The sequence below is a fragment of the Rhinoderma darwinii genome, chromosome 5, assembly GCF_050947455.1.
Source record: "Rhinoderma darwinii isolate aRhiDar2 chromosome 5, aRhiDar2.hap1, whole genome shotgun sequence".
Lineage (NCBI taxonomy): Eukaryota > Metazoa > Chordata > Amphibia > Anura > Rhinodermatidae > Rhinoderma > Rhinoderma darwinii.
In genome coordinates, this window is record NC_134691.1 from 52,604,504 (window position 1) to 52,613,965 (window position 9,462).

The following is a 9,462-nucleotide window of genomic DNA, read 5'->3' on the forward strand; positions in this document are numbered from 1 at the left end:
CAGCAGACAGTATCACACATGATAGGATTAGATACAGTGGCTCAGCAGACAGTATCACACATGATCGGATTAGATATAGGGCCCAGCAGACAGTATCATACATGATTGGATTAGATACACAGCTCAGCAGACTGTATCACACATGATAGGATTAGATACAGGGCCCAGCTCGCTGACATTGCGTCTCCAGCGCTGGACCCAGGATAGGTAAGAATAATAATTTTGCTTCTTTATGTGTTACTGATTATTTTTGTGTTTGTGTTTTTTTACAGGTTCGGTTGTTGGACTTCGGATTTGAGGACTTCAATGACGGCGTTTTTTTTATTCTCAATAAAATGGTTAATGAGGGTTGTGTGTGTTTTTTTTATTTCAATAAAATATTTTTTCTATGTGCTTGTATCTTTTTAAACTTTATTATCACCGCCTTAGTAATGGCCGCTGGCTGATTGACAACCTCCATTACTAAGGCGAGGCTTAATGTTAGCCGGTGCAGAGGCTAACACTAACCCCCATTATTACCCCGGTACCCACCGCCACCAGGGGTACTGGGAAGAGCCGGGTACAAACCAGTACCCGACCATCTGTAGTGACGGGCAGGCACCGGGGTGGCCGCAGGCTGGTAGTATTAGGCTGGGGAAGGCCAAAAACAGTGGCCCTTCCCACCCTTGTAATGCTGCCTGCTGCTGCTGTGTTGTATCTGGCTGGTTATGAAAATTGTGGGGGACCCCACATCGTTCTTTCCAATTATTTTTTTTATTTTTTAAATGACGTGGGGTTTCCCCCATTTTCATAACCAGCCAGATACAATAAAGCAGCAGCAGGCAGCATTACCAGGGTGGGAAGGGCCACTGTTTTTGGCCTTTCCCCTCCTGATAATACCAGCCTGCGGCCACCCCAGTGGCCGACCATCACTACAGATGGTCAGGTACTGGATCGTACCCGGCTCTTCCCGGCACCCCTGGTGGCGGTGGGTACCGGGGTAATAAAGGGGGTTAGTGTTAGCATCTGCATCCGCTAACACTAAGCCCCGCCTTAGCAATGGATGCTGTCAATCAGCCGGCGGCCATTACTAAGGCGGTAGTAATATAGTTTAAAAAAAAAACACAGACATAGAAAAAATATTTTATTGAAATAAAAAAAAAAAAACACAGCCCTCATTAACCATTTTATTAATAAAAAAAAAAGCTGTCATCGAAGTAGTCCTGGAATCCGCCGTAGTCCAACGACCGAACCTGTAAGAAAACACACAAAAAATGATTAGTAACACATGTGTTAGGGTATGTGCACACACACTAATTACGTCCGTAATTGACGGACGTATTTCGGCCGCAAGTAGTGGACCAAACACAGTGCAGGGAGCCGGGCTCCTAGCATTATAGTTATGTACGACGCTAGGAGTCCCTGCCTCGCTGCCGGACAACTGTCCCGTACTGAAAACATGTTTACAGTATGGGACAGTTGTCCTGCAGCGAGGCAGGGACTTCTAGCATCGTACATAACTATGATGCTAGGAGCCCGGCTCCCTGCACTGTGTTCGGTCCGGTACTTGCGGCCGAAATACGTCCGTCAATTACGGACGTAATTAGTGTCTGTGCACATACCCTAAGGCTTAGATACAGGGCCCATGTGTGATACTGTCTGTGGGACCCTGTATCTAAGCCTACCACAAGGTAGGCTTAGATACAGGGTCCAGCAGACAGTAATCTTATACAGTATAAGATTACTGTGTGCTGGGGCCCTGTATCTAAACCTACAGTGTGGTAGGCTTAGATACAGGGCCCAGCAGACAGGATCACGCATGGGCCATGTATCTAAGCCTACCATGTGATTGGCTTAGATACAGGGCCCAGCAGACAGGATCACATAATCTGTGATCCTGTCTCATGGGCCCCCTAAGCCTGATACATCGTAGGCTTAGGGGTTGTGCAGTCCCTAAACATTGATGGCCTATCCACAGGATAGGCCATCAATAGCTGATGTGTCGGGGTCCGTCTCCCGGGACCCGCAAATCAGCTGTTTTGAAGGGGCCGCAGCACTCGTACGAGAGCTGCTTCCCCTTCATTTCACTACTCGCTCACACTGTGAATCGCCGACACCGATTCACAGTGTGACCGGAATGAAGTGACCGGAATGAAGTAACCGGAATGAAGGGCAGCAGCTCTCGTACGAGTGCTGCGGCCCCTTCGAAACAGCTGATTGGCGGGTCCCGGGAGTCGGACCCCGCCAGTCAGGGCTAACCTTACCTTCCTCTTCGGCCGCGGCGGGAGTTCTGTAGTCTCGATGCTGTGCGCGGCGGCATAGCGCTGTGACGTCATGCGCTGCGCACAGCGCCTGACATCAGGACCTCCGCTGCGATCCGGAACCAGGAAGGTAAGTAAAGTATGTTACTATAGTAACAGGGGCCCGCGGCCCGAGTTACTATAGTAACTTTTTATTGATGTGGTGCGGGGGGCCGTGGGCCCCCCTGGCTTCGGGGCCCGGTCGCAATTGCGACCGCTGCGACCCCTATAGCTACGCCAGTGGTTTCATATATTTTATTAGAATTGGGAAGTGAAAATAAAAACAATCCTTTTTCTTCAATAAGACGTAGCTTTAGCTCAAATGTTTACATTTTCTCAACAATTAAAGGAAAAAAAGAACCCCAACATTTGTAAAGTAACTTCTCTGGAGTACGGAAATACCCCATATGTGGGCATAAACTGCAGTTTGGGCACACGGCAAGGATCAGAAGAGGAGCGCCATTTGGAGCACAGACTTTTTGGATTGGTTTGACATCATGTCGCTTTTGCAAAGCCCCTAAGGTAAGGAAATGAAAGGAAAAGTAGAACCCCAACATTTGTAAAGCAATTTCTTCTGAGTACAGCAATACCCCATTTGTGGTCATAAACTGCTGTTTGGACACACGGCAGGGCTCAGAAGGGAAGGAGCGCCATTTGGCTTTTGGAGTGCAGATTTTGCTGGATGGCTTCTGTGCGCTATGTTGCATTTGCAGAGCCCCTGTGGGACCAAAGCTGTTGAAACCCCCCAGAAGTGACCCCATTTTGGAAACTACACTCCTCAAGGTATGCAGCTAGTGGTGTAGTGAGCATGTTAACCCCGCAGGTGTTTTGCAGAAATTAGTGTGCACTCGATGTTGCAGCATGAAAATTTTATTTTTTCCATAGATATGCCAATATGTGGTGCCCAGCTTGTGCCACCATAACAAGACAGCTCTTATTATGCTGTTTCCCGGTTTTAGAATCACCCTACATGTGGCCCTAATCTTTTGCCTGGACAATCGACCAGGCTCAGGAGTGAAAGAGCAACATGCGAAGTTGAGGCCTAATTTGGTGATTTATAAAGTATTGGTAATTGCAGGGGCTCTGATGTGAAATAATAAACGAAAACTGCACCCCTCAAGGCATTTATTAAGGGGTGTAGTGAGCATTTGACGCCGCAGGTCTTTTTCATAGATAATTGCGTTGCGGATGGTGCAAAGTAAAAATGTACATTTTTCCCCAGATATGCCATTTCAGTGACAAATATGGTGTGCACAGCTTTGTGTCACTGGACACACCCTAAAAATTGTTAAAAGGGTTCTCCCAGGTATAGCGAAGCCATATATGTGGAAGTAAACAGCTGTTTGGGCACACATTTTGCTTGGTAGTTTTGTTTGAAGTTTTACTGTTATTTTAGCTTATAATGTGGGGCTACATGTAAGCTGTGCAGAGTACATGAGGGGCATAGTCAGGTGGTATAATAATGGGGTAAAAAAATAAATAAAAAATAATCCATAGATATGTTACGCTGTGAAGCAATTCTTTATGCACAGGCCGGTGTCCCACTGATAAATGATCCTTACTTATCCCCCTTTTGGTCCACACGCCGCACCTTTGCAGTTTGAGGAATTTTGCTGGGAAAGTGTTGTCCTGGCATAATACGGGAACCCTCGCTTCCAGCAGATATGGTTGCGCCCTCCCTTTCCTCGTTCCCTAGCTTTGTTCATTTTGCACCTATAATAATTGTTTTGAGAAAGTGGCATAAGATAAGACTTTAGTCTCATTAAAACGTGAAGACCTTATCTTGAGGTCATAATAAGTTCAACCTATTATAATTCTTTAAAACAATTTATGTACTGAGACTTTCAAGACCTAACACATCTTCACATACTTAAAGGGAATGTGTCGCTAGAAATGTATTTTTTTTTCTTTAGTTAAATAGTTAGTGTATACATGACTAGACATTATTCTAATTTTTTTTATTTTTTCACGAGTAAGGAAATATTATAAATTAGATTCTAATTGATAACATTTCCCTGTGCTGGTCACTAGAGGGAGCAATTCCCAAAATTACAGCATCGGCATGTGGTAAAGCAACCACATTGCTTTATGCTGCAAAATTTGAGAAGACACACTCGCTCTAGCGTCCTCAAACAATCCTCCCTCCTTTATCCTGGCTAGTGCCAGGAGAAAGGAGGGGATTGAATGTTCAAACCTCCTACACTGTGTGTTGCCATTTTTTGAGCGAATACATAGTGTAGTAGGCTTACATACAGTGGTAATCACACACTAAAACACGAACATACACAAACATAAATTACCTGCTCCTGCCGCCGCCGCTCCCTCCGGTCCGTCCGCTCGCTTCTGAACACATGTCCGGAAGCCGCGACCGGAAGTAGTCATCTTACTGTCCAGCCGCTGCTTCCGGTCCACAAGAAAATGGCGCCGGATGTCGCTCGGCCGAAGACCTTCCATTTGCACTGTGTGGGAGCGGCGCATGCGCCGTTGCCCCACAGACGGCGTACACCATAGTGAATGCGAACGGCTCCCGTTCGCATTCTCTATGGGGATTTATGTGCTGTATTCCATGATGTCTGTATGTGTCGTTAATCGACACATACAGAGATGAAAAAAAAAAATGGCAGCCCCCATAGTGAAGAAGTTAGAAAAAAAAAAAAAGAAAGTAAAAGTCAAACACACAAATAATTTTTTTTTAAATAAAACACTAAAAGCAAATTGATAAAAAAAATTTTTTCACGACACCCTTCCTTTCAATTTTTTAAATATATCTTCTGTGGAGTCCCTGAAAACTTCTTGGAAACTATCCTGGGAATAAATTTTTAACACAGCCGAGTTTGACAATCTAAATTTGATCCTCTTTTTTCTTTTACCAAGAGTGTACAAATTTGTGAGAAACGTTTAAGTTTAGCATTTAGGACCATAGAATAGTCTGAGAAAATTAGGCTCTTTCTACCTTCCCAAAGAAAGTCCTTAATTGCTTTTATCAGATGATCTTTTTGTGAATAAGGGTACGTTCACACACAAACTCAAAAACTTCTGAAAATACGGAGCCGTACCCTTTCTATTTTTAGGGAGGTTTTTATGTTTTTTTGCATCCCTAATGCTTCTGGAATTTAAAAATATGTAATTACAATAAATTCTGCAGGAGTTTATAATTTTTTGGAAGGTAAACTATACAAACGTTATATTATCGTGACCTATTTTCCATGTCTTCAACCCTATCCTTAAGGGCATGGGCCATGTAAACGAGTCAGCTTGTTGATTGGCGCTCGTTTGCTCCTTTCACATGGAGCAATGACTGGATATGTATAGGGGCGAGCGTTCGTCCCTATACATTTTCATCATGTCGGCAGCGCATCTCTGATTACACAGGTAGATGTGCTGCCGAAAACAATGAGTTTCAATTCTGCATTAAAGAGCAGATCAGCCGATAAACGAGCGTTTGCTCATTCATAAGCTTATCATTGCCGTGATTATTCACGGCAATGATCATATGAACGCTCGTTTGCCTGATCATTGGCCCGTGTAATAGGGCCTTAAAGGGGTTGTCCGAGATAACAGAATATTTTTAATAACACCATTAAATCATTTAAGTTAAAAAAATAAATACATTTGTAATATACTTACGTTTTCCAAAGTGGCCCAGTTTCCAGATCCTGCCGTCGGGAACTTGATTGTTGACGTCTCTCTCTGCTCCGGCTCTGCTGCTTTGTTGATCTTGAATTCTTGCCGGGTACACGACACGTCACTTGTGACGTGGTGTGTATCGGCTTGTTCTGTTGTAACGCGCATGCGCGGCCCCTGCTGTTATCTCGAGAACAGCAGTGACAGCGCATGCGCGTTACTGCATGTGAAGCAGAAGAAGCCGATCTACACCACGTGACAAGTGACGTGTCGTGTACCATCCGAGGTCTCGCTGGTGCGAGACCATGTGATCGGGATACGACACGACAGTGGAGGCGGCTGAAAAGGTGACGTCAGAGCTCAAGTGACCAGAAGGAAGAAGCAGCCAGAGCGGAGAACAGAAGCAAGATTGCACAGGTAAGTATATTATGCAATTTTTAATATGTGTAATGTATTTCTAACTGTACTTAAAAAAAAAAAATCTCGGACAACTCCTTTAAGTATGAAGTTTTCTTTAATTAGATCCTGTACTTAAAGAAGCTCTGTCACCAGATTATAAGTGCCCTATCTGCTACATAATCTGATCGGCGCTGTAATGTAGAGAACAGCAGTGGTTTTTATTTTGAAAAACGATCATTTTTGAGGAAGTTATGAGCAATTTTAGATTTAGTTTCTTAAAGACCAACTGGGCGTGTTTTTACTTTTGACCAAGTGGGCGTTGTACAGAGGAGTGTATGAGGCTGACCAATCAGCATCATACACTGCTCATTGTTCCAGCCCAGCTTCTTTCAATGCACAATCACACTGTGCTGTGGATCATGTTGGGCTGGAACAATGAGAAGTGTATGACACTGATTGGTCAGCCTCATACACTTTTTACAACACCCACTTGGTCAAAAATAAGAACACGCCCAGTTGGTCTTTAACCCGTTAGTGACCGGCCCATCGTGTTTCTACGTCGGTCACTAACGGGCCTTATTCCGATGCCATAGACTTTTTACGTCGCGGCATCGGAATAAGTAAACAGAGCAGGGAGCTGGGAGCGTCCCTGCTCTGCCGGGTGAGATCGATATTAGTATCGATCTCACCCGTTTAACCCCTCAGATGCGGTGCACAATAGCGTGCACCGCATCTGAGTGGTTTTGGAGAGAGGGAGGGAGCTCCCTCTCTCTCCCACCGACACCCGGCGATACGATCGCCCAGTGTCTGTGTCTCCAATGGCAGCCGGGGGTCTAATAAAGGCCCCCAGGTCTGCCTGGAGTGAATGCCTGCTAGATCATGCCGCAGGCATGACCTAATAGATGCCTGTCCGTGTTAAACGGACAGGTAGTAAGTAATACACTGCAGTATTGCAGTGTATTATAAATGCGATCGCAGAATCGCATATTATAGTCCCCTAGCGGGACTAGTAAAAAAGTGAAAAAAAAGTTTAATAAAGTTAATTTTAAAAAAAATGTGAAAAAAAAAATGAAAAACCCAGCTTTTCCCCTTACAAAATGCTTTACTATTAAAAAAACAAAATAAAGTTAAAAAGTTACACATATTTGGTATCGCCGCGTCCGTAACGACCCCAACTATAAATCTATTACATTATTTAACCCGCACGGTGAACGCCGTAAAAAATGTAATAAAAAAGTATGGAAAAATTGCTGTTTTCTGTGAATACGGACTTTAAAAAAATGTGATAAAAAGTGATCAAAAAGTCGCATCTACTCCAAAATGGTACCAATAAAAACTACAAGTCTTCCCGCAAAAAAAAGCCCTCACACAACCGCGTCGGCGAAAAAATAAAAACGTTACGGCTCTTCAAACATGGAGACACAAAAACAAATAATTTTGAAAAAAAAGCGTTTTTACTGTGTAAAAGTAGTAAAACATACAAAAACTATACAAATTTGGTAACAATCGTAACAACCCGCTGAATAAAGTTATTGTGTTATTTATATCACACGGTAAACGGCGTCGATTTAAGACGCGAAAAAGAGTGGCGAAATTTCAGGTTTTTTTCTATTTTCCCCCAAATAAAAGTGAATAAAAGTTAATCAATAAATAATATGTCCCCCAAAATGGTGCTATTAAAAAGTACAACCTGTCCCGCAAAAAACAAGACCTTATACAGCTATGTCGACGCAAAAATAAAAAGGTTATAGCTCTTGGAATGCGACGATGGAAAAACTTAAAAAATGGCTTGGTCATTAAGGTCTAAAATAGGCTGGTCATTAAGGGGTTAAAGGACAGGTGTCGCAAGAATTTTTTTTTTATATCAATTTGCTTTTAGTGTTTTATTAAAATAAATTGTATTTATTTGTGTTTTACTTTTTTTTTTCTAACTTTTACTTCACTATGGGGGGCTGCCATTTTTTCTTTCATCTCTGTATGTATCGATTAACGACACATACAGAGATGGAATACGGCACATACATCCCCATAGAGAATGCGAACGGGATCCGTTCCATTCACTATGATGTACGCCGTTGTGTGGGAACAGCGCATGAGCCGCTCCCACACAGTCCAAACGGAAGGTCTTCGGCCGAGCGACATCCGACGCCATTTTCATGTGGACCGGAAACCGCGGCCGGACAGTAAGAGGACTACTTCCGGTCGCGGCTTCCGGACATGTGTTCAGAAGCAAGCACTAGGAGCGGACGGACCGGAGGGAGCGGCGGCAGGAGCAGGTAAGTTATGTCTGTGTATGTTCGTGTTTTAGTGTGTGATTACCACTGTATGTAAGCCTACTACACTGTGCATTCGCTCAAAAAATAGCGGCACACAGTGTAGGAGGTTTGAACATTCAACCTCCTCCTTTCTACTGGCACTAGCCAGGATAAAGGAGGGGGATTAATTGAGCACACTAGAGCGAGTGTGTCTTCTCGAATTTTGCAGCATAAAGCAATGTGGTTGCTTTACCACATGCCAATGCTGCAATTTTGGGAATTGCTCCCTCTAGTGACCAGCACATGGAAATGTTATAAATTAGAATCTAATTTATAATATTTCCTGACTTGTGAAAAAAATGTAAAAAATTGGAGCAATGTCTGATCATGTATATACTAACTGTTTAACTAAAAAAAAAACAAACAAACATTTTCTAGCGACACATTCCCTTTAAGAAACTAAATCTAAAATTGCTCATAACTTGCTCAAAAGTGAGTTTTTAAAAATAAAAACCACTGCTGTTATCTACATTACAGCGCCGATCAGATTATGTAGGAGATAAGGCATTTACAATCTGGTGACAGAGCCTCTTTAAATGCAGGTCCTCTTCATCGTCCTTCAAAGCGACCATATCAGTTAATCTAGTATTCTGGATCTTTTAGCTTATTATTTAGCTCCTTCAAAGCCTGCTGCTAGACTGCATTTTAGATTGTTTAGATAGTAAAGAGAGAATCTCTTCTGCCAATGTTTTAGCTACAGAGTTAATGTCCAGCTGGCATATTTGAGTCATTGTATTCGCATTACTTAAAAGGCGTTGTGCCACTAAGCTAACTGCACCTATTAAGTTAATATTGTTGCTGCAGTAATGTCTGCGTCCTGTATTTTCATGTTTGGGCTGTTTTTT